This window comes from Diceros bicornis, chromosome 10, assembly GCF_020826845.1.
Source record: "Diceros bicornis minor isolate mBicDic1 chromosome 10, mDicBic1.mat.cur, whole genome shotgun sequence".
Taxonomy (NCBI): Eukaryota; Metazoa; Chordata; class Mammalia; order Perissodactyla; family Rhinocerotidae; genus Diceros; species Diceros bicornis.
In genome coordinates, this window is record NC_080749.1 from 29081883 (window position 1) to 29108078 (window position 26196).

At 39.7% G+C, this 26196-nt stretch overlaps 1 protein-coding gene and 1 long non-coding RNA gene across 4 annotated transcripts in view; one reads left to right on the forward strand and one right to left on the reverse strand.

Annotated features, from left to right (window-relative positions):
* The window catches only part of LOC131410704 (uncharacterized), a 145559-nt gene that overhangs the window by 26557 nt on the left and 92806 nt on the right, over positions 1 to 26196 (forward strand). The window lies entirely within an intron of this gene.
* The window catches only part of ZEB2 (zinc finger E-box binding homeobox 2), a 131489-nt gene continuing 130713 nt past the window's right edge, over positions 25421 to 26196 (reverse strand). For all 3 annotated transcript variants that reach the window (XM_058548903.1, XM_058548901.1, XM_058548902.1), the window contains one exon: positions 25421 to 26196. This exon is cut by the window's right edge and continues 4748 nt beyond it. The gene's annotated coding sequence lies outside the window, so the exon portion shown is untranslated.

Consider the following 26196-nt stretch of genomic DNA (forward strand, 5'->3'; position numbering starts at 1 on the left):
GTCTCTTTTTCCTAATTTTTAGGGAATGCAAAGAACCATCTGTAGGCATCTTTATACAAGCAATAGATCTACAGAGAGTGAAAAAAGAAAAGAAAAGATTTTCAGACCATACATCATGACATTTTGACACTGAGTACTTCACTGACATTTCAGTTCCCACCATCACACTCCAAACAGAGTGTAAAAATGTTTTATCCAGCAACAAGAAAGAGACAACAGAGCAAGAGTCGAGTTTGGAATCTGATGGGTTTGCACATAAACACTGCCTCTGACCTTGGGCAAGTTACTGAATCTTTCTGAGTCTCAGTTTCCTCATCTTCAAAATAAAAATGGATACGAATACGTTTCTCTTTCAGTTATTGTGAGATTGAATGATCTAAATTAGAGAACCAGACTACATTTCTTGAAGACATGGGATTTGACATATTCTTTTTAGTATTCCCAGGGCTTGGCAAACAGTAGATATTTAATAAATGTTTACTGAATGAATAAATGGATAAATGACATATTGAAGCATTAGCAAGTACAGGCCTGGTTCAATAAATGTAAGTGCTCAATAAATGTTACTTTCCTCTGGGTAAAGTAGCAGTGGGATTACCTGGAAAGTTCAGCCTGAGACATTAACAGCTCCCTCCCTCCACACCAGGACTTGAATTTTGGCCTAGATGAGAATAAGGTGGAAAACATTGCCAAATGTTGGAGTTATCATTTGTCTATTTTCAAAAAGAGTGACATGAAGGGGACATGTAGGAAAGAACAAACCTTATCATGACAAAATCCTTTGCATGGGTGAAATATCATTTTTCTTTGCTGAATTCTGCAGTTTAGCCACGGGGATACAATTGAATTCTATTGGTAATTGTTTATTCCTTCACACAAATGTCTAATCTTTTGGAGAATTAGGTCAAGGTAAACATACCTCAAAACAGTCTTCTGAGTTAGACTATTTGCCCCATTTTTCATGTGAAAAGTCGGAGCAGATAATTAAATTGGAGTCATATATGTGTCATTCAATATTCTAGCAATTTATGAATAATGTAATTTAAATAAATGTTTAGATGATCATTTCCATACATATGATTATTGCACTAGTTATATTATACATAATGGGCTTAATTTTTTGTTCCATTGTAAAAGATACTGTTGTTATAACTTAAACCACGTAATTTTTTTTTCTGGCCAACAGAAACACTGACATAAAGGTAACATTTCTGATATACATCAGAATTACTTTGAATATTTGTATATAAATTATTGTAAGAATAAGAGTGTAAAATGTATCATAAAAATGACATAAGGGGAAATGAATGCATGAACTGAATTGTATTTAAAAGGAGCTTCTTTTCAAATAATCAGCACAGGAAAGGATGAGCTAATGTCATTTTCCTGAGGTTACTCTTTCATCCTTGAAGACACACCTTGTGTTAGCAATCTCAGGGCTTGCTTTTTAGCAAATCAAGTCATCACTGGAGTAATCATAAATCTTCGTACATGATGGAAATTTTGAGTTAATTGGCATTACAAATTCTTGGTGTGATAACTCAGGACTGGCATTGATGAGTATGACTTTTTCAAGACAGACAGGCAAAGACTATAAGAATGAATTGTATATCCAAGATACATATCCTTGTGCTCTGACTACAAAATTCAAATGTTACTAAATTCACAGAAAGTTCCTGAGTGAACCTAAATCGAGGGTGGAGGTGGTTTCTTTGGGAAAGAAAAGGCAACATATAAGACTACTAAACCTCAAAATCAGGAGGAAAACATGGATTATTTTGAGGGAGGTTAGTGAAGAACTAATATAATCTTCTAAATCATAGCAACTGAGTATTTTGGGCCATCTTCCATTATAAGTAGTAAAATACAGAGCGAATTGTCTATTTGTTATCTTTAAGGCATAGCATTATAGCTTTTAAATTTAGAATCTAGCAGAATGAAAGGTGGGCACGTATTCTGATCCATGAAAGGGAGATGGGGGGCTTCACTCAGACTTAGAGGTTATACTCTGCTTTAAACTAAGATCTATAGAACCTTCCTACTGCACTACAACACAGAAGCATACTATAGATGTCGGTGTCACACTTTCACATCTTCACTTCAAAAGTTTGAACTTTTAGCCACTGTAGATATTGAATGAGAACTCTGCAATTAATATAACAGCCCTGTTTCAAGGAAGTGGCTGCAAATAACCCAGTGGGCCAAGACACAGACCCTCCATGGATCTGGAATTACATTAGTTACTCTGTGCCTTGTATTTGGAGAATGGAAGATCTTTCCTTTTGTGCATGCTTATGCGCATGGATATTGAACTGTTGCCTTCTCCCATTGATGATTACAACAATGCAATTTCCTATTTTTTAGGAAGAGGCTTTATCTTAATTCCTAAGACAGTGTCCAGTTTCTTGTTGGAAATGGAAGCCCATCCAAAGCCAGCCTGTTCCCCTAGGGCAATGGTAACATGCTTAGCCTCTGCCAATCACTTATTGTGAGTGGCCAAGCTGTGTCTTCCCACTACTTCCCACTAGTCTTGCCACAAAGGCCCTGGTCAATGGTTTCCACCCTAAGTGGTACCCCAAATTATACTATTGTACTGGATACCGTTGTGCTCTGCCCAGATCCCTTCTTTTGGGTTGATATTTCTGCTATGGACTGAATTGTGTTCCTCCCAAAATTCGTATGTTGAAGCCCATACTCCCAGTATGATACTATTTGGAAATGGGGCCTATGGGAGGTAATTAGATTTAGATGAGGTCATGAGGATTGGGACACTATGATGGGATTAGTGTTCTTAAAAGAAGAGGAGGGGATACCAGAGAGCTTGCTCTCTCTCTCCGCCATGTAAGAATACAGTGAGAAGGTGGCTGTGTGCAAACCAGGAAGAGGGCCCTCACCCAGGATGATCTTGGACTTCCTAGCCTCCAGAATTGTGAGAAATAAATTCCTGTTATTTAAGTCACCCAATCTATTGGTAATTTGTTATGGCAGCCTGAGATGACTAATTACCTATCCCTCTGCTACTGAGCAAATCAGCCACTGAGGCTCACATCTGTGTCCCTCACTGAGCACTGCCTTGCCCAAGGCTCTAACCCTTTCCAAGGGGGATGCCAAGGCCAGAATGGCTGATTGGAAGCTACAAAGATTCAGCTCCTTTGCCTCATTTTGGAGCAACTCAAAGTGGCCATCCCACTTCCCCCTGTAGGATTAGCCAAAGACTTAATTGCAACCAAATTGAGGGCCAACTCCTCCCTCTGCCTAATCTTGCCTTCATCACTTCCAGGCAGGCCTATCTCCTGGGATCACTTTCCAGTGAATCTTCTGCATGCCACCCTCCAACTTAGAGTCTATTTCCAGGGATCCTATTTAAGCTAGCTATGATTGCTTAATTGTGAATATCATCACTTCTTGGAGACTTTTAATGTTCTGCATCACCCATCAGAATCCTAAGCATTAAAGTTATTCTGGATTAATAGAGAATCTGTGGAGTCAGCACTTCATCCAGAAACCTAGTCCTCTTGGCTCTGGTTCTGTCCATTCTCTACTTCTTCCCCTTCCCCCAGCCCACTTCTCAGCTTTTTCTGCCTAAACTGAGTCCATGCAGGCTGTACTCAATACTCTAGTGAGGCACAATTGTTTCTTAACACCAAATCTCGCTATAGTGCAGTGTTTCTCAGAGTTTTGGTGTTCCCAGACACAAGACATTTGGATTCTAGAACGTTTGGTAGCTCATTCAGAGAGATTCCTTTGTATCCATAATTATGACACTCCACAGCCCTTTTATCATGTACTAGGTGCATAGAACTGTTACTTGCCCTTTTAAGACTCTTAAATATTTCCAAGGCAAAGTCCTTCCATGTTCCAGAAAATATGCAACTTTCAGAGATTCCAGGTTGCTCTCATGCTGCACTTTTTAACTCTATCTATTGCTTATCTAGAACTCTGCCCTGTAATATATAACCTATTCAGCTCAATGTTGCTTCTGAAAAACATGATAAAATCAACATTATCTGTTGTAGCAAAAATAAAAATTACCACAGATCTAAATTTGGTAGCACATCATCAAAGGATGCTGTAATACACTTGTTGAGAACTACTTCTGAAGCTCTGAGCTTTATTAGTAATTGCTGTGTACATATGCAGTGCACTGAGGCAGCTCTCCTTAGTAACTCCTCAGTCCATTCCATACTGAGTTACCTGAACCTGAACTTGAACCAACATTTTAAATCAGGGTCACATTGTCCAAAGTATGTAAACCAAAAAATGGGTAGACCTTTACAGAATAGTAGCTGAAGAAGGATTATTCACGTTGGCCCTATCAGGCCTAACAATCTCAGGACCACCTCCCATGGGACGTTTATATTGTCAAGACTCATGAATCAGTTGCCTCCAGTATATGTATTCCATTGTTTTTCAACGTGTACTGAGAAACACTCTTGTAACAAAATCACCTAGAGTCCATGAAAAATGCACATCCCTGAGTTCCACCTTAGACCTACTAAATCAGAATTTTGGGGTGTCATGCCAGGAAGATACGCTTCTAGTAAACTTCCTAGTTTACTAGAATGTAGTTTTTAATGCACTCTGACACTTAAGAACCATGGAGTTTATCAAATGGGCATATAGAAAGGCCTGGTCTCTTGATGGGGAAGTAGAGAGGCTGGGACTAGTCTAACTAGTCTTTTCATGATTTCCTTTCTCTTCTACCTCCTAGTATTTCTCTTCCCAGTTTCTAGTTTCCTCTTCACCTTGAACTCTTTACCCACCTCCCCCCATCTGCCCCATGCTCCAAGAAAACAGCTCCCAGGCTCTTCTAATCAACCCCCTCATCATCATAGAATGTTCTCATCTGGGCATCAAAGCAGACATCTGATTCAACTAGTCTTGAAATGACTCAGCGTCATTTTTGTGAAGGCTTCTTCCCTCTTTTCTTCCTTCCTCCCTCCCTCCCTCCCCTTCCCTCCCCTCCGCTCCCCTCTCCTCCTCTCCCCTCTCCTCCTCTCCCCTCCCCTCACCTCCTTCCTTCCTGCCCCCCTCCCTTCCTTCCTCTCTCTCACTTCCTCTCTCTGTCTCTCTTTCTCTCCCCTCTCTCTCCCACCCCCCCTTCCTGTGGAGATGAGAGATTTCTAAGGAGAGAGACACCAAATGGCACATTAGGCCTTCTGCAGTATTAGCCACCAGCTAACTCCCCTCTACTATTTTCCTTTTACCTCTTTTTACTTTTACTTTTCAAAATTTCTTCTTTTCTCTACTTCTGAACCCAATGTTTCTCTAAAAGCTCTGTATTTTTTCACAATGACACTCTTGGAAGCAATAGCGAAGGTTCCAAGAGGGAACAGGCAGGAAGCGATGGGGTTGGGGATTGGGCCTTGACTACGAATATTATCTTTCCTTACGTTTTGTCCTATTGATCTAACTATGATGGTGATGTGTAACCCCTCCTCCCCAGACTGGATGCTGTGTAGTGACATATTCAGGGGAACTCCAGCCCAACTACAGGATCCAGAAGAATAGTGAAGATACTTAGTATAAGTAAAGAGGTAAAACAGGGATTTCACAACATGTATCACACAGAAAGTTCCGAAAAATTGTTAGGCTTCTCTGCTTCTCCCTAAAATTTCCCCTGCTAACTGTGTGTCCCCCCATCCCCAGTATAGTTCCCTCACTGTTTTGCAGTCTTAGGTTTACCCCTTCTTCCACTCTGCATCTTCGTATGTCATGCTCCCCAAGTGGGCCCGCTCTGCCCGACTCCTTGGGAAGAGATATCTGGTCCTTGACTCTGACTTTTCCCTGTGAGAATCTGCATCCCTTCCTCCCCCTGAAATTCTGCTGAATAACATTCCCACTCCTTACATACAACCAGCTGATCTCCTGAATCATCCATAGAGTACGGGGCCCCAGGAATCTGAAGGGCGAAAATGACCATGTCCCTCTCCAGATCCCACTCCCTAACTCGCCCTCTTTGGAGGAACATGAATCATAAGCTACAAGAAGAGAGAAAGACAGGAGAGAGAAAAGGAAAGAGTTCAAATTTTGCTAGCTCTTTCAGGAGAGTGAAGATTCCTTTTCTTTTTGGAAAGAATCCTTACCTCTAATTCTCTTTTCCTCATGAAACATCAGATGCATAATAGGTACCCACTTCCTAATGGTTATTGAATATCATTCTGCAAAATAGACAAAATGAAGAGTTTTCCAGCTAATCTCAAATTGGTTTTATGTAAATTTTTTGAAGTCTTGTGAATTCTCTTAAAACTTATCCCTAATCAAATGTAATTACAGATAAGCACTTAAAAGTGAAAAAAATAAGTCTGGAATTATCTGCCACTTTGTATTATTTGTGCTACTGCTACTGTCTAGTTATGAGTTGATTGTACTAATAAAAATCTAAAATACATCCTAGATCAAAATCAAGATAGAGGGAAGAGGAATAACATTTATTGAGTATACATGCTAAGGCCAGCTGCTGTCAACATGTATCATGTATTTATTTTTGTAGTAACTCTGTGAAGGATGTGTTGTTATCCTCATTTTTCAAATGAGGAAACTGAAGCTCAAAATGGTGAAATAACTTGCCCAAGGTCACAGGAACAAAAACAGTAAAACCAGGATTTGCACTCAGATCTACCGGGCTCCCAAGTCTGTAATCTTTATCCACTATAACATGCTGCCTTTTGATGCTGAATTTTATTCTACTTTGAGGAGTTGTCTTGGGCTTACTCTAGCTATTTTGTAGATGATGAAGAGTCATTTCTGTCTAAGCTTTAAATACCAAAGAACAAAGTACATCGTATTTCTACATATGAGAAGCCATTTGGAGTGTAGTACAGAGGATTGTCGTTTTGAAGCACTCTCACACATAGTAATTGCTGACCCAGTACAAGAATCTAACACAAATTGCCAGAGCCTTATTTATTATATTGTACTAGAGCCAGAAAACCTAGGAACCCAGTTCGGTGTTGGCTTTCCAACTCCTAAGCTGAAAAGGAGCCAGGTAGAGCAAGCTGCCTTTCTCATTGTCTTTTTTCCAGAGGCCCCAGGCTCAGGCATCAATCACGTTTGCCCCTATATTCCAACTTGAGTAGTAGACTGTGAGAGTATGATTCAGCCCCTCTAGTTTAACCTCTTCCATTTTATTCTACCACCTCATTCTTTCTTATTTTTTTGTTCCACTTTTAGCTCAAGTTTCTGGGTATATAAAAATAAAATGTAAAATGTGATAGGTGCATGCTTTAGTGATTTACAGAGGTGGTTTCCAGCTTCCTTTTAAGGCCAGAACTACGGATTTTGCTTTTGTTTTATTGTTTCTTATCTATCCAACGGGGCTGTAAGTTTCCTATAGGACAGGATCCAGGTCTCAGTTATCTTTGCAGACTCCTCTCTCTCTCCCCATGTGACTTATCCCAGTGTCTTGCACACTGTAAGCCTACAATAAATGCTTATACATGTGTGAATAAATGTAGATGATAATGGCATAGAGTTCTGTTTTTGTCCAATGCCAAAAGGGGTAGCTTCAATATCTCATTGGTGTTAAAACGTTTGTTGCAGTCTAAATGAGTTTCAAATGTTTTGTTCAAAATTGGCAATGGCCTCCATGTCATTTAGGATGCCTTTAGCTGCAAGTAACAGAATAACCAGCTAAAAGCCACCTAAAGAGTAAGATTAGATGGGATGATATGACAGCAGGTCTGGAGAGAGGTGTGGTATACAAAGTATCATCAAGGACCCAGGATCTTTGCTTCTTTTGTTCTTTCTTCCTGAGTGTCTCATGGTGGCCAGATGGATGCTTCGTATCTAAATATCTTGTCTTCCCAGACTTATTTCAGATGTAGGAAAGAAGAGGCAGAGAAATGTTTCTTCACACATTTTTTTCCTTTTGTCAGTGAGGATATTTTTCCAAGAGGTCCTTCAGCATACTTCTCCTTTCCTCTCATTGGCTGGCAAGGGTCACATGCTCACTCCAAAGCACTGGCATCTGGTGAATAGGATTACCACACACTGTGATTGGCTTAGACCAGTCATGGTTCATTCAGTTGGAATTGAGGAGGGTTACACCGTTTCTAAGATATCTCTTTTTTTTTTTTTTTTTGTGAGGAAGATCAGCCCTGAGCTAACATCCAGGCTAATCCTCCTCTTTTTTTTGCTGAGGAAGACCAGCTCTGAGCTAACATCTATTGCCAATCCTCCTCTTTTTTTTTCCCCAAAGCCCCAGTAGATAGTTGTATGTCATAGTTGTACATCCTTCTAGTTGCTGTGTGTGGGACGCGGCCTCAGCATGGCCGGACAAGCGGTGCGTCGGTGCGCGCCCGGGATCCGAACCCGGGCCACCAGCAGCGGAGCGCGTGCACTTAACCGCTAAGCCATGGGGCCGGCCCTAAGATATCTCTAAGTTAGATCCCTGCCATCTCCTTACTTGAACAACATCAGGATTCTAGTCAGAAGGAAGAAACGAGGAATAGGTGTTGAAGAGAAAAACAGCAGCATCTGTTACCTCCTACATGAAATAATTTGTCACAAGCAGTTTCTGCCAGAGAAATGAGTTTGTGAAATACTTAGATCCCCAAACAGGGGCAGGAGCCTCAAATTTATTTATTGCATATCTATTACATACGTATGTTATGTTATTTAATTTAATCCTCACATCATCAACCTAGGATGTAGGTATATTCACCAATTTACAGGTGAGAATACTAAAGCTCAAGGAGGTTAAAAAATTGCTCAAATTTGCACATAAGCTAGAGATAGCCTTGAGATTCAAATCTGTGTATGTCTGACTCTAAAATCCATGCCCTTTTCTCCATGTTGTAGCGTTTAAGGGCAATTTTGTGTGTCAACCTGACTGGGCTATGGGGTGCCCAGATATTTAGTCAAACATTATTTTGAGTGCTTTTGTGAGAGTGTTTTCAGATGAGATTAACATTTAAATTGGCAGACTGAGTAAAGCAGATTGCCCTCCATAAAGTGGGTGGACTTCATCCAATGAGTCAAAGACCTGTAAACAATAAGTCTAACACTCTTTTAAGTAAGAGAGAATTCTTCCTGCTTGATGGCCTTCAAACTGAAACATTGACTTTTTCCTACCTTTGGACTGGGACTAAAACATCGATTATTCCTGAGTCTTGAGCCTGCTGGCCTTCAGACTGGAACTGTACCACTGGGTCTCCTGGGTCTCCAGGTTTCTAAGTCACTCTGTAGATCTTGGGACTTGCTGGCCTCCACAGATTGCAGGAGCCAATTCCTTATAATAAACTACATATGTGAATTTATATATAATCTATTTATATTATATAAATATGTAAATATAAATTATGTATACAAATAAACCTATATTTATATTAAATATAAATATATACACACATGCGCGTATCCTATTGGTTCTGTTTCTCTGGAGAACTCTAACTAATACATAGTGAGAACCTCTTTTCAGTTTGGGATGTTTTTAGTCCTAAGGGAATCCCTAACCAGCTCTTCAAGTTCTGTGATCCAGAAAAGAAAATATCCCAGCCTGCATTAGGAGTGAAGAAAGCTTAATTGAAAGGTTTTTCAAATTTTAGTTGAAGGATGGAAAGAGAATATACGTTGCAAGTTTTCAGCAGCACTAACATTCTAGAATGCCACATCCTGCACAGACCCAGAGAGTTTTAACTCTAGAGCAGCAGTTCTTAACCACTATGGCTAGGCATTTTGATGGGTTTTGATCAATTATAAGCTATTGTATAAGGTGTGTGTACCTATAAGAGTTAAATGTTGAAATTTGACAATGCTCTTTTAAATTTATTTATTTATTTATTTTTTGTGAGGAAGATCAGCCCTGAGCTAACATCCATGCTAATCCTCCTCTTTTTGCTGAGGAAGACCAGCTCTGAGCTAACATCTATTGCCGATCCTCCTCCTTTTTTTTTTTTGTCCCCCAAAGCCCCAGTAGATGGTTGTACGTCGTAGTTGCACATCCTTCTGGTTGCTGGATGTGGGACGCAGCCTCAGCACGGCCGGAGAAGCGGTGCATTGGTGCGCACCCGGGATCCAAACCCGGGCCGCCAGTAGGGGAGCGCGCGCACTTAACCACTAAGCCACAGGGCCGGCCTCTGCTCTTTTCAATTTATAAATTAGAGGAACAAATCCTCACTTTCTCACTTGTGTTCCAGTATAAAACAAAGCCTTAGATGAGAGAGGAATGAGTGGAGATCCAGCTAGCATGGCAGAAATTTCATATAACGTGGAGCCTAACTTATCAGAGTATGCCCATGGGCGTGCTTCTCCCAGAGGAACCCAAAGCAACGTAGGTGTCCTGACAGGAAAGAGTTGAGGACCATTAGTTACCCTAAATGTATTCATGGCATCACACTTTTGGAAAGAGCCTCTTCTCAGATTATATCTGCCATTCCTGGACTGGGATATTAAACTGGGATATTAAACCTAGTACTTCTTTCTTGGAATGAGCTAACCTGGGAAACAGCTCTGCCCTAAATATAACATGAATCTGTGATTGCCTCTCCAGTATCCATTCCCTCTTCTCTTCACAGTAGCCCAAATTTCCATTGGAAAACATTCCACCCTTATTCTCAGCCCACGGTTTGAATGGGACAGACCCCACTTCTAAATCCAGGGAGTGACTCATCATTGGCCAAAGTTTAGTAGTGCATCCCATTCTTTTGCTTTCATTTGTACCTTTGATAAGTTAAACCAAATGAAATTATAATACTGTCATTTTATATGTGTGAGTGTTAAAACCATTCATTTGTTAAATGTAAACAATTTTAACATTAAAATTTGTATAAACCCTGTTTTGGCATATTTTGTTCAAATTTTAATACAACAGAAGTGGTCTAGGCTTCTTTTGTCTGAAAGCCCCAGTCTAGACCATGATACTAGACCACTGACCTCTTCACTAGCTGAGTTCTTCACTAGCCAAAGTTCTCCGTTAAGGTCTCTCTCTCCCTCTCTTTCTCTTAAGATTAACCAGAAATTCAAGTCTCTTTCTTTAACTTTAGACCTTGGTCTAAAGGTATGATTCTAAGAGGAGTCTGAGAGGACTTCTTCTTCAACCATTCTTGACCTCAAACTCACTCTTTCCTCAAACATTCTCTAACCCCTATAATAGCATTAGTCTATTTTTACTGCCCCAAATTCTATTTTAAAGAAAATCTGATATAGAATTTATACCTTTTTTTGGAAGAAGAATAGAAAAGGTAATTATTTTAAAAATAAAGATATCAGGGGGCCAGCCTGGTGGTGTAGTGGTTAAGTTCACGCGCTCCGCTTCGGCAGCCTGGGGTTAGCAGGTTCAGATCCTGGGTGTGGACCTATGTACTGCTCATCAAGCCATGCTGTGGCAGGCATACCACATATAAAAAAATAGAGGAAGATGGGCACAGATGTTATCTCAGGGCTAATGTTCCTCACAAAAAATAAATAAATACAGATAACAGCATTTTTTGTGAAAGAAAATTAAGCCGGATGTTACATGTTAATCCAGTCTTAGAATGTAAGAGAATTCTCCAGGGTATGGATTCCTAACCCCCTAGAATATTCCCTATCAGATTCATTCTCCAATTTGAGAACACAGAACTTTTAGTTTGGTGGCAGCTTTTACTCACGAAGTCGTGTGATGCTATTGGTTTCTCAAGCATGAAGCATATGAAGCCTTGTTTTCTCAAAATCTTATTTGCTGGGGACTTCCATACTATATAAAGGAATCCCACTGTACTTTTTTCTAGCTGAAGTTTTTGGAGGCAAAAGAATAATATCCTGTCAGAGTTGGTCCATTTTCAGTCCATTTTGAAGAAGAAGAAGAAAAAGAAGAGGAGATAGAGCAGGAGGGGAAGGAGGAGGAGGAGAGAGAGAGGAAAAGAGGGAGAGAAACAGGGAGGGAAAAAGGGGACAGAGGAGGGAGGAGAAGAGAAGGAAGGAGAAGTCAATGACAATGTGATGCTTTATCTTTGACTTTGGACATTGTGGGAGGCATCTGGATACAGTTTCTTGATTAATGCCATTTTCACTGGTGGCCATTATCTACAATTATTCAGTATCCACATCCTATGATTCAGCGCTCTGGAACATTACCATACCTACAGAGACTCAATGGGTCTGAACCAACAATAGAGAATTTTACACTCCCACAAAGGTTAAGCCAAAATGACAAAATAACACAAAAAAACAAAAACAATCCACCTAAATCCAAAATATGGAAAATATTTGCTCTTTAAATTAAACAAATTACAGTAATTTTGTAATAAAATGAATTAGATTTAAAAGATTAACTTGATGTTGATTTGGGAGGATTCTTGCATTCTGTAGTATCATATGTTATAGTAGTATAATGATCAACTCTGTAGGTTTATTATACTGTAATAATATAAAATAGATATTCTGAATTCAAGCAGCCATTTTTTAAAACCACAGATGGCATAAATATCCATATACATGATGCAGTTGGAATTGGTGGTAAATTTATTTTTCTCCTCATTTACGGCAATAGACCTGTTAAGTGTGTGCCCGAGGGGCTACAATTAAGAATGAGGAGAAACACTGCTTAATAAAATTGGGATCAGGCTTTTAAAAAGAATTCTTTTGCTCAAAACTGCTAGAGAGCTGACCTGTTTATAAGAAATAGTTCTGTGAGAATTAGAAGTGGAAAGGAGGAGATAATGAAATACAGTTTAACCAGTAAAGGGCGGTGAACATATATATCACTTCACACCATACAAATATGCTGCCAGTTTAGATATACAGCTGTGGTTCCTTTTGTCAAGCTATTCTATTTCCTGTTAGAAAGGCTAACTTTGAAATACTGTTTTCAGAAAAGGGAGATAGAATAAAAACTTCATTAAAAAGCTCAAATTATTTCCTCAAATTTCTTTATTGTTTGTAATAATGAGATGATGTTCTTATAAGTCATCCCTTTATTCATAGTTTATGGGAAATAAGGTTTCAGTCTTGACTGCTTACTAATGGTCAAGCATGCACATCTGGAAGTCACTAGAAGGTGTTGTTTTAGGTGAAAGGTCAAAATCTAATTGGAGATGACCTATCAATTAGGTACTTGGTTCACTGCTGTGGTTACATTCCAGCCATGTTTATCTATATAGGGCAGGAGGGAGGCTTGAAGCGGCTTTCTTTCCTCTTCCCCCTATAATGCAAGGAGGTTGCTCATTAGCAACGTAGATCACGTCCAAATATTGCTACTTCATTTAGTTCTTCATTAGCAATTGTGAGAAATAGTAATTAAAATACCAAGGAGGGTAGATATAATTTAATCTATTATAGTATGCATTTTTTATTTTTTCGTTTAAAATATAAAGTCTACTTTTGGTGGCGTTCGAAGGAGCTTATAACTCAAAGCACAAGGAAGAACGTGAGGTCATCATTCTTTTACCATGCAATACTTCCCACACTTCCGTGCCTTTGAGCATTATTACCCTCTCTTTTCAACCTGATAAACTCCTACTGGTTCTTCAACACCAAACTCGAATAGCCCCTCTCCTCTGAAGGCTTCCCTAGCTCCCCTAAGCAGAGGTCTTCCAGAACCACACAGAACTCCTTCCTCTCTGTTGCCCCTGTAACAATCTGTTTGCACGTGAGCTTCCCTATATTACTCCACATCTATTCCTCTTGTCTAGCAAGAGGTGTTTACTGGCAATCAGTAAATACTTTTTTACAAATGACGCATTTTAAAACAATTTGACTGATGATGTGTCCTGCCATCCAAGGATCAGACTATATCAAGGCATTCCACCTATTTAGATTGTCAGAGGAACAGAAAGTAACTACACAGGATGGTAAGAGTTAACATAATTCTAATTCATTTTAATTAACTTTAAGTCTTAGTGTGTTATCTATCTATCAATCAACTGATCTATCAAATCTTTTCATTTTTACAATAGGAGTGGTCTTTCACGTTGCCATCTACATAGAGTTTTCAAGCCCATCTTCGTGGAAATGTTTGTTTACATGGGTTTAAGAAATATGTAGTGCTGTTTTCCTAGAGGCTTAAGAAATACTTGGCTGAACAATATAACTGAAAAAAAAAAAAAGACTTGAGGAACAAAAAGTACCAAAGAAAACTTAGTGTTCATCAGAATTAAAATTAGCTGAAGGAAAACAATAATCGTAAACTAAAAACCTTTTCCTGCTATTTGGATCATCAGCTTTCACTTCCAGCAGCTTCCCCTCCTGAGTCTCAAGTTACGAAAGAGGTTCCCCATATGGGCCTATCAATCTGACAGGCAAGGCCATCTCACTTAAAAGTCTCTCTTTAAAATATGCAAAAAGGCTAAGGGGAAGGTTCAAATTGTGAGCCTGCCTCTGCTGCCTTGTTGCAAAGGTTCACCCTTGTGACTACTTCATTATCACTCTGGATTATCTATTTAAGCAGCGGAGGCAATGCATATCTAGAATCGACATGGAGCAACCTCCTCATTTCTCATGCTCTGAGGCCTCCCTTCGGACTGATAATTGTCAAGCATTCCTTCTCTTTCAGCAATCCAAGGCTCACGCCCACCAGGAAACAAAGGGTCTCTTTGAGGAAGAATCTTGAGACAATCCTGGCCCCCTAAAAATTACATGCTGGAAAATTTCTGAGTACTGAAATTATTGTGTTTCTCTTAGAGAACTCTCTGTGGACCTAACTAGAGAAATAGGTTATCAAAGGAAAGCTTCCCTCAAACCCAAGAGAAAAGAAAGGACAACTGTGGAAGGAAGTCAAGGGAGAGTGGATGAAATAAACTGTGCACTTTTGCCTCCGTAGCAGCGCCTGCCATAGTGACCATTTGCAAACTGTTTGCACATCTATTGTCTCATTTGGATTCTCACAACCCTCCTGTGAAATAGTTATCAATATTATTCCTATTTTAAACGTAAGTAAACTGAGATTTAGTGATATAATTTGGCCAATGTCACATAGCTAGGAAGGGATAAAGCTGCGGCTCGTATTCAGATCTTTTCACAAGAAAGCGTAGGCTTTCACTCCACCACTGTAAAGCTTCTTGTGCTAAGCCGGGAAAGCTCCCTTAACCAGAACCACCTCGCATCATAAACTTTTTAGGAAGGAGCCTAAGAATCCTTACCACTCCTCATTTTATTGATGAGGAAACTACATCAGAACCCTCAGTTTAAATGTTCTGGTTTTGCTGTACTTAGCTTTAGGAGAAAAAAGCAAAATCATGGAGGACCAGTTCACATCAGCAACTTCATGAGAAAACCAAGAGGAGCAACTTTCAGGCAAAGCCTGTGGTCAACGCACATTCAGCACTGTACAATGAGAAATGAAGCTTTCGATGTTGACCCCAAGGAGCTGCAAAGTTCTCCATCAACCCACCTCAATGCCTTCGTGATCTGTAGTCTTCATGTTCCGGGACAAAGTAGGCTGATAAAATTTGCTGGGCAGTGTCACAGTGGCTGGAGAAAAAAGTTTTGTAACTGTCTCTGTGACTTAAGAAATTCAGTTTACTTGTATATATTGGTTTACAGAGGATTCCTATGTGCAAAAGGTTATTTTGTCTATTTAGGACCTTCCATTTGTTTTGTCTCAACTTCATTTAAATAATTATACACTGTCCAAAGCAAGGATGGTATCTGCTAACTCTTTTGTCCTTACTCACGGTTCTCTAAATGCAGAGGGTATTCACAGTGTGTTCTGGCATATGAAATTTTAAGATACACATGCCAGAGCATCTTCTAGGCTATCTTCTGTACAAAACTTGTGTAACATCTGTGATGGAGTTCTTATAAAAAGTCACTAATGATTCAAGAAGGAAGTAGTTGTATTTCACAGGAAAGAAGAGTGAGGACAGCATGTTCACCTGCTCTGTGACATACGTATATGGCTTTCATTTTGTTTAAAAATCGCTAATAGAAATTGTACCTCTTCTCATGCCTCCCACTGTCCTTCATTGCAGGATATATTACTCACGTCAGACCAAAATTTACCTCTTGCCCACACAAACCTGCTGTTATCTTGCTGATTGTTACTGTAAATTACTGACATCAGCAAAGCTTTGTCAGGAAACTGAGGTAATTGAAAATTCCAGAGAAGTTGAAGAAAATGCATCCCAGATTACTTTAGTCTTCTTCCTCTTTTACATAGTTCATGTTCCTCATCTGAGTCATTGCTAAAATAGCTTAAAGGCTATGCTCACATTCAGTATTAGGGAGAAGTCTTATTTATTCCTGGTCCCCTTTAACCTACGAAGTGAGTTTTGCCTCACTAATTTTACAATTCAATCAATACCTGGACGTTGGTAGTGGAGATTGGCGCTGCTCTATGTAATTAGTGGTTATCTGAGAAATGAAGTTCTTAATCCATGTGGGTAAAATTTGTGCCCCAATATAATCTCGTAAATGGTTTTCAAAAGTCTTCAGGTGCATTAAATTACAAATTTCTGGTTTGCATTGGGGTCCTCCCACAGTTCCTTATTTTTACATCAGTCACTTTCTATGCTATTTGCTATCTTGTCACTGAATTGTTCTATTTGGCTAATGACTTGGGAAGCGGGGGACTAGATGTTGCTGACAGCCTCTTTCCAGAGGTCTCACACATTTTCTTGGTTCTTGCTGGGTTTCAGGATTTGTGCTGGGTGCTGGAGTCAGAATGTTCACAGTCTTGACCTTCAAGGAACGCATTGCCTTTGGGAACCCAACCCTTGAATAGTGCATTAATGAAGCATATATAGGATGCTAATAGAAACCCAGAGGAGAGGTATGTATAAGATCAGGGTTTCAAGAAAGATTGTCTTAAGAAAGTGACCCTTGAGCTATGGTCTGAAGGACAAAAATAAAATAGAGGGAAGTGTGTCCAGGCAGATGCAATTGGAGGGATGGTGAGAGATGATGCAAAGGGAGGCAAGGAGGAGCCAGCTCATGAAAGCTTTGTGGGCCTAGCTAAGGAATATGAACTGTATTTTGGGTGCTTTGGGGAACCACTGAAGGATTTTTAAAGAGGGCTTTGGCATGGTCAAATTTGAACAAGTGAATTAAATCAGTGAACACTTATTGAATATCTACTTGGTGGCAGTAAACTCACTGAGCAATGGGACTACACAGATAACATGGTCTCTACCATTAAGAAGCTTACATGTTTAAGTAGAAGATAGACACAGAAACAAAAAAGTACCAAAAGAGCACTTTTGGTCAGTGTAGGCATGTGGGATGAGTTAGAAGTTGATAAGACCACAAGTAAAGTTCTGGGTGTGATGGGGAGAGGAGGGGACTAGTTGTTTCTCTTGAGCACATTCTTTTCAACCATATTTAAGGAAATATGTCAACATCGCACTTGTTAAGACTGTGATGAAATAACATTAAAGTAAGGTGTACACAAAGAGCATCAAGAAATAGTTTTTAAGAACATAAAATGTGGTATCCTTCTATCTGCCAGAACCTCTGTCAGCTCAAGTGACAGCTCTATCCCTTGCTGTGGTAGAACGAGGCAGCACGTTGGATGAGACTGGGACAGTGTGACCAGCTAAGAAGCTATTAGGACAATTCTTGAGATTGATGGATGCCTGAAATAAGGGGGTGACAACGGTGATTGAGGAAGAGGAACTGGGAGGAGAGATAATGGAGAGTATGACTCACAAGACCTGATAACCCATTTACAGATATAGCAGGATGACTCTCAAGATTTCCACCTGAGTGACCTAGGAGGTGACAATCATCAGGTTTTGGGGGGGATAGGGGAGCAGGAGAAAGATATGGCCATGTCTCTTTTAGACATATCAAATTTGAAGTACCTTGGAGACCATCAGATGGCGATGCCCAGTATTCATTTGGATTTGCAGGTCTAGTGCCCAGGAGGGAAGTCTTACTGGGAAGATGCATTTTTGAGTCTTTGGTATATAGGTAGGACTTGAAGCTGTGGGTGTGGAAAAAGTCACTGAAGCCTAGTGATCAGAATGAGAAGAACAGAGAGCCCCAGAGGGGCCCTGGGAAATGCTATCATTTAAAAATTGCGTAAAGAAAGCAGATCTTGCTCAGTGGGTAGGAAGAAAACCAAGAAGAATGTGGTTAGGAATTTAAAGGAGGACTTTTAAAGAGGAAGTCATCAATGGAGTTAAAAGCTGCCTCTTCTGTGTGTGAAGATGTGCTAAGATTTTCAAAACAAATTAAATACATTAGGTGGGATTGTTATTGCTAGTAACACGCAATAACTGGCTAATGGCATATAAAAAATACCACAAAGCTTAGAGAAAAGCAAATTAAACCAGGCTTTTAAGATGATATACCATCTTCTAGAAATAAAACGTAAAGGATGGCATGCTGGCCTGCTGTGAAGAAGACGTAGACTTGGGTTTGTTTTTCTTAGTAAAGAGATGAGAGATTTTCAGTGAACCATTTCCTGACTTTCTTACCTGCACCTTTTGTGGCCCACTCACGGGTGGGTGGGCAGCAAGGAGTAATGGGGCAGAGCAGAGCCCCAGGGTACATCTGAGAACTCCTGCCAGAACTTGGTCTCACTGATTCTCAGCTTTAGGCTACTGGCCACCAGACCAATACATCAATATATCAAAACATACCAGTTGACTCACTCCTGACTTGGGCTTTCATGTTGTCTTACCCACAGAACTCTCAATATTCTTCTTAAATCTCAGTGATATAAGTACGTTGCAGGAGTTATTAGCTGATTTCACAGGAGATGTGGAGCTGAAAAAGGTTAAGATCATACAGCAGTTATGAATCAGGGGAGAGGGCATATCTCTGTAATTTCTATTACTGAACTCAGGCCACAACAAAACCGTAAGGATCTGCTTGGATTTCCCCACCTCCCTTCATTTAAAAAGGTTACTGTATTTTTCTCTGACATTTCCTACCTGAAGCAAGGCTTTGGTTCCCACACAATACCCTTTTCCTCTGCTTTCTGCTTCTCCTATTTTCTTGGCCTGCCCTCTGACACTGTTTCCCAATTTGTGCTTTCCTTTCTCATTTGCCTCTTCTTAGCACTGACATGAGCCAAAGCCTGTAACCATAATGTCTGACTCACTTGGTGCTCCTCCTGTTAATGGGCACCATGTGGAACAGGAGGCAGGAAAATACACTTTACAGGAAATCAGACGATAATGCTTGCACTTTGGTGCCCTTTGAAACAAGAATTTAATTATCCTAATTAAAAAGATTACCTTATAGAGGACATTTGGGAAAAAGAGTAGGCAGTTTGTCTTTTTGCTTATGACATGCGTCTCAAAACCAAAAGGGATATTTCTGCTGGTATTTGTTTTATCTGTTAAAGTCCAGGCACCAAGAAAATGGTGAGATCAAAAATTGATCTTGATTTTTAGACCAACTCAGAGACTGAATACCGACGCCCTGACTGTGGTTGTTTTGGGGGTGTATTAGTTTCCTAGGGCTGCTGTAACAAAGCACCACAAACTGGATGTCTTAAAACAACAGAAATTTATTCTCTCACAGTTCTGGAGGCTAGAAAGTCCAAAAGCAAGGTGTTGGCAGGGTTGCTTCCTTCTGAGGAATCTGTTCCATTTCTCCTAGCTTTTGGTGGTGGCCAGCATCCTTGGTATTCGTTGGCTTGTGGCTGCATCACTCCAGTCTCTGTCTGCGTTTTCACCTGGTATTCTCCCTGTGTGTGTCTGTGCCCAAATTTCCCTCTTCTTATAAGGACACCATCCAAATTGGATTAGGACCACCCTAATGACTTCATCTTAACTCGATTACGTCTGCAAATATGCTATTTCCAAATAAGGTCACATTCATAGGTATCAGGGGTTAGGACTTCAACATACCTTTTGAGGGGGACACAATTTAGCACAAAGAAGGAGGTAGGCTCAGGCACCATCTCCCCTTCCTTCCGGGGCCCATGAGGTCGCTGTTTTCTAGGTCAGTGTTTGAAATCTAGAACTTCACTTCTCTTGTCCCAATAAAAGTGAACTTGCCAGTGCCCCACTCCCTCAGGGACTCAACTCTCAGCTATAAACTGATAAATTAGCCTAAGAGAAGGTGAAAGTAGCTGATTATAGGCAAATATCACCCCTCCCAGGCATTTGCATTTAACAGATGACTTTCTGGAGACGGTGCCTTAACCTAAAGGTGCTGGTGGAAATTTTGCAGTGGGTAAGATTTTCTTTTTTAGTAGACAGGTCTTTCCGTGACCCTTGAATCATCACTGTCTCCTCTATCTGTGAAGAGGATGGGCCCTGTCTATCTGTTAGTTTCTTAAGGGAAAGTTATTACTACAATTTGTTCTGTCTTTGTATTGCTTGCATTTGTTCATCCCATGATTGTAACTGTGCCAAGGGAGAAGATTTGCTCCTCACCAGGAAGTCCATCAAATGAAAGAATTTTATTTTGGAAAATGCCAACCTGGGGATCAAGCATGAAGAATATAAGCCTATTGTAAACCGTGGATAATTTTCAAAGAATGAACAGGCGAGAGGGAGAGAATTTGGTTGCTAGGAAAATAGAATAAAATAAACATAAGCCTTCTCCCCCCTTGTTTTTCCATCTTGGGGTGGGCTGTGCTTCCCAGTCTTGCTGTGGAATGTTTGTCCCTCCCATCTCAGTGGTGACAGACTCACAGTGATGCCTACGTGTCTGTCTCACAGGTGTGGGATTTGATACTTGCCAGCTTAGCGAGACTTTGGATGAATCTCCCACAGTGGTTGTAAAGAGAAAAGGAGAGAGATAATAGTTCACTGGCATCAATAATCTACTTCCCAACCAGCTGAATGTTTGAATAATAGCCTCGGCACTTGCCCTCCTCCACCCCCTCCCCTGGCTCCACCACTGTCAGATTCTCTTCCCTTCTCCACAACTGGGAACTCTAGGGAGCAGATTGTTTTGGCTGGAATTAGCCGGGCACAGATGGTGCCACCTGCTGCATGTTCCTTACTTCTTATTGGCTTCTCTCTCAGCTCTGCAATTTTTTGTATTTTTTAGAAGTTCAGGGGAAGGGGAAATGGCTGGGGCCCTTGCTCATGCCTGATTCTAGCACAGCTGTTTTGAGCAAACTGGCAAACGTGGGGACTGTGCTGGGCCATGCTGATTGGAGAAGGTGCTTCCAGGGGAATGTGCCACAGCGGCGGCCTGTTTGCTGTATCTGGTGCTTTAGTTTCCAAAATACAAACTTTCTTTGGCCCAAACAGTTTCTGTTTTCCAGGCCGACAGATCTGCCTGTGACCAGACACAAGGCAGGTGGTCTTGTGAGAGTCTGAGAAATGAGATTTCTCTCCTTTTAAACTCAGAGGGACATAGAATGTCACTGCCCGTTTTATAGGGGAGGAAATTACAAAAAGGCCACAAACAGGTTGCTAAATTCATCTCTATTCACTGGGAACAATAACCTCTGAGTCTTCTGACTCTCACAGGGTAAACCTCATAGATTAATAAACTGAGTTTTCTCACTTATGAATATATGACATTGGACCAAAAGACCTAAGAAGTCTTATTCCTTAAGATTTTCTGAGTTTTATCTGTAAAGTTGTTCTTGAGTGCTTATGAACAGGAGATCACACTCTAAATCATTCACATGGCCTGGGAAATGTTCTTTTTCCTGTTCTGACGTCATCTCACAACCTTCTCTCCTTCCTACTATGCTTTGTTAGATTGGCCTTTTTATTCTCAAAAAGCCAAACTCAATCCTGCCTCAGGTATTTGCACCTGCTGTTCCTTCTTCTTGGAACACTCTCACTCCAGATCTTCCCATGACTCACTTCTTCTCATCCTTCAGGCTTATCTCAAACACCACTGCCTCAGACAGACTTTTCCTGACACCCCCCTTCTTGTCCTCCAGTGGAGATGGCCTATCTCCCAATCCCATCTTATCACTATTACATCACCTTCTTTTACTTTCAACCAAACACTCAGCATCATGTGAAGTGATCTTATATAATTGTTTTGTTTTCTACCTTCTCCACTAGAATGTAGGTCCCTTAAGGTGGGAATATTGTCTATTTCTTCACTACTGTATCCCTAGGACATAGAACAGCTCTGTTCTTAAAACATCACTCAACAGTATGCGTATTATTGAGGGAATGGTGGTATTTTGCCCTTAAATGGAGGAAACATCAAGGTATAGAAGAGAGCATGCTTGGAACTTTCATATCGGTACATTCCCTACGGCACGTGGAACTCAGTATTCTATTCCTCTGTGTGTGTCTTTCTCTGACAGATTATAAGAAACCTGAGGCTGGTAATCCTATCTTGTTCATCTTTGTATATCCCATAGTACCTGGTATTATGCCTTCCACATGGTAGGCACTCAATAAATTGAACAACTATCAATGTTATAACTGTTATTTACTAGTATTATTTTTCAATAGAAGCAATAAAAGCATCTATGCCATAACGGGATACCTGGTGTCTAGTCTCAGCTCTGCCAGTAACTGTGGGATGATTTGGGCTTTTATTCTTTCTGAGTCCCAGAATTTTAAAATCCCAGGCTTTAGACGAGAGAATATCTAAGTTTCCTCCATGCTCTTTCTTTTGTTGATTTCAGTCCATTCCAATTTTCCCGTTGTAGATTTATGAATCTCCTATTGCTCCTGTTACTCTGCTTCCTTGTTTCTTCTTCTGACCATCTCTGGTCATTCAGTGCACATGGGATTTAGAAAAGCCATGGCTAGAGAAAAAATAGCACTGAGGACTCACAATTGTGGGTGGAGAGGCTGAATGGAGCCACAACTCCTCAATGGCCATACGCATTGTCAAAAGTCTTGGCGAAAACTAGTGGATAAAATGTCTGAACGGCAGTTAGTGGGGTTTTTTTTGTGTGAGTAAGATCAGCCCTGAGCTAACATCTGATGCCAATCCTCCTCTTTTTGTTGGGGAAGATTGGTGCTGGGCTAACATCCCTGCCCATCTTCCTCTACTTTATATGGGACGCTGCCACAGCATGGCTTGACAAGCAGTGCGTTGGTGTGTGCCCGGGATCCAAACCGGAGAACCCTGGGCCGCCGAAGCAGAGCGTGTGAACTTAACCGCTATGCCACGGGGCTGGGCCCAGCACTTAGTTTTTAAAGAGCATTTCTCAAAATTGAGACTGTCTCTGGCTCTCAGTTAAAGGAGACTCTACTCCAGAAGTGGTCAACAGCCCACAGACGATGATGTGACATTTTAGAGTAATATAGGGTTTCTAAAGCAGATTATTTTCATTTCACTCTTGCAAGGAAGAGTTCTTGTGGACTAGAATGATCTTTTTGCAGGAAGTAGGGAAACTAAGTCATTCCTTTTGATGTTTCCATAGCCATTTGAAGGAGTGTTTTACTGTGATATGTCGAAGAAAGAACTGCCAGGAGACTGGGGTTCTGACAGTCTATGCTTAACTACTTTCTAGATCATTGTGAGGCAGAAACAAACAAATAACCAGTGTGGTCTCAAGAATATGTAGACTTCAGTTTCCTCACCTCTAAGATGCAAGTGGTAGATTAACTGCCTTTATTTTTCTAAGTGTTACAAACATAAAGATTCTCTTCCTGCTCAATTCATAAGAGGGTTTCATTGAAGAATGAGAACAAGATTTTTGACAATTTTAATGTAGACACAAGCTATGTTATAATTTGGTCAGGTCCTAGAGGCATATATAGCATAGTTATTGGCTAATTTGTAGGTGAGAGCACCTGACTGAAGGGATCATGACAATTCCTGGAAAAGTATTTGTAAAAATCATTATTCTAATTTTCATTTTTAAAATCAAGGTAGTACATATTAAGCAGCTATTATGGTTAGAACTCTTCTTGTTCTGATAAAATTTTTTTGAAAATTCCATCACCACTTATTTTAAAGTGAGTGAACTATCCTTTTGCATGGAATTGACTTGATAATATGAAAGCATTTTATATTGCAGAAAAGAAAAAAGAGTGACTACTTAGATGTTAGGCTGATTATTCTCAAGCCTACTCTCTCCAGCAATGGCATTTTCAGTGTTAAAACAAAACGGGCAGAGTGGTTTGTAACTTCTCTTTTTCCCCCTCTTGCTTAGATGTACCTCCAACCGGAAACCTATGAGCTCACACTTTCTAAGCATGTTCAATAATGAAGTGGTAGACCTCCACTGAATGTTTCAGGACTGCAGGAAGTGGTTGAGGGTTATTCAATAGTTGGTATTCTCCCCTTACGTCTGTACCAATCCTGGGCTGCACTACAGGGTTGGGAAATATAGTTTGTGTTGGAAGTGGTGTCTTTCAGAAGAGATGTAAAAACCAAGGTCTAGGTTGCTTGTGGTCGCTAAATATACCATAATGTGTTCTGTGAGTACAGAGATGTTCTTGAAGTTCCTCTCTAAATTTATATTCTTTATTCATCTATTGTTCTTTTTCACGTACTTGAAGACTGTAGTCCTCTTTTTCTCAACAAGACTAGAATGGAGTATAACTCTTAATTCTTTGTCTTATAATAAGACTGTTTTAGGAATGGATAGAAGTGATTCTCCTTTAAGGAAAGGTCATAAACTAAAATCTAAGTTTCCTATAAAAAGAGTAAAAATAAATTAATATTTTCTCTGTTTTATTGCTGGCATATAAGTTATATAGAATTTTTTTTGCAATGCTGTCTTCAGAAACTTTTATTTTTTCAGTATCAACATTTTAACTGTTTTCCATTTCTGTAAAATAACAATATATAACATGTCTCAAAAGCACTCCATTCAGACTCCTTCTATCTCTTGGGTATTGTTTTTTAACACTAGCTATTCAAGTGTGCACACACAAAGCTAGCAAACCTACACACATACACACACACATGCACACACACAATCTCATACTTCCCTTTGACTGCTCTGAAAATGGTCAGAATGGGATCATAACGCACAAATCTTTTTCTGAATGTTTCCTTATGTTAGATCAGTTCCCTCTGAGTTCTGTGCTTGCCAATGCTCAATTTCCTGCCAGGGCAGTAGTCTATTTTTAACATTTTGGGGGCTTATTCTTTGTTCCAAATCTAACAGGCATATTCTGTGGAGTAAAAGAGAGAAAGCTGACTGGGTGCACTTACAAATCAGGATCATCAGGATTTGCAATTTCTGTAGAATTAAAGATATGAATGAGAAAGACCAATTAGAATACTTAAAAGATCATTTGTCACCCCTTTAATCTTCACGTATTTCTTACTCATCATTTTCTTTGACTAAAATTATTAGAATCTTTGTCATAGTCATCTCAAGGCCAAATGGGAACAGTAGTGTTCATTTTATATTTTTCAATATTTTGGAGCATTTTAACATGTCATCCTATCTAATAGGTGGTAAGCAACTGTTTTAATAGAGAAAGTTTAATTTGTGGCATAAGGCATATTCAGCATCATATCATCTCAGTGTCATTTCTCTGACTAATTCCATACTTCATATACAAATGAAGACTGAGGGATTTGTTTCTGTTATTTAACAGCAGTTGTTTAACTCAGAGATTAATATAGCATCTTCAACCCTGAAACAGAGGCCCTCTGAACCATCAGACCCAAAAAATTGGACACGGCCTATCAGCCCAAAAGAACATGTTGCCAATTATCTCCATGTTTATTTAAATATTTAGCTCTAAAGGAAGCAATCATTCCTTTATACTTCTTTAAATTTAGTATTGACATTTTTATTTTGGGAAAGGAGGTCTTTTTTTTTTTTTTTTTTTTTGACATGGATACAGGAAAAGAAAACTCTCCAATAAAAATATTGTCTAAAAAGTTTGTTTTGTCTGCATGATTTACTAAATATGTACAATTTCAATTCACAGCGAAGGTAACAAAGATTTAAACAGCCAACATCACAAATGTCTCAAGTTCTAAAAAAAAATCACTGTGCACAGTTTAACAATTTAATTGAATAAAAACCAAAGCTAAGCCTTCAGTCTGAATCTTTTTTATGATGGGCACAAGCCATGTATTTTCTTCATCTTTGTTACACGATGCATATTTCAGTGACTAAACGCCCCTTCCCATTTTAGTATATTAGGTTATGTCAGTACATACTTAAGAGAGGCATAAATTGCCTCTCGGTACACCTATATGATTCGTGATGTGTTCACATATATGTCATAATATTTATTAATATATAAAATGATCAGATGAGTCACCTGTGATTTTTTTTTATGTCTTCAAATGTAGGAATGTTTTGTTGTATGTATAAATTTTTTTTAATTCATGGGAGTGCTATTTAAAGTGATAATAATTTGACCAGTGTCCCCTTGATGGAAGATGTCTAGAAAGAACTATTCTGCACTTGAAATACAGAAATTCCACATCTCTACCCAATTTAGGTTTGTAAAGCTCACTACT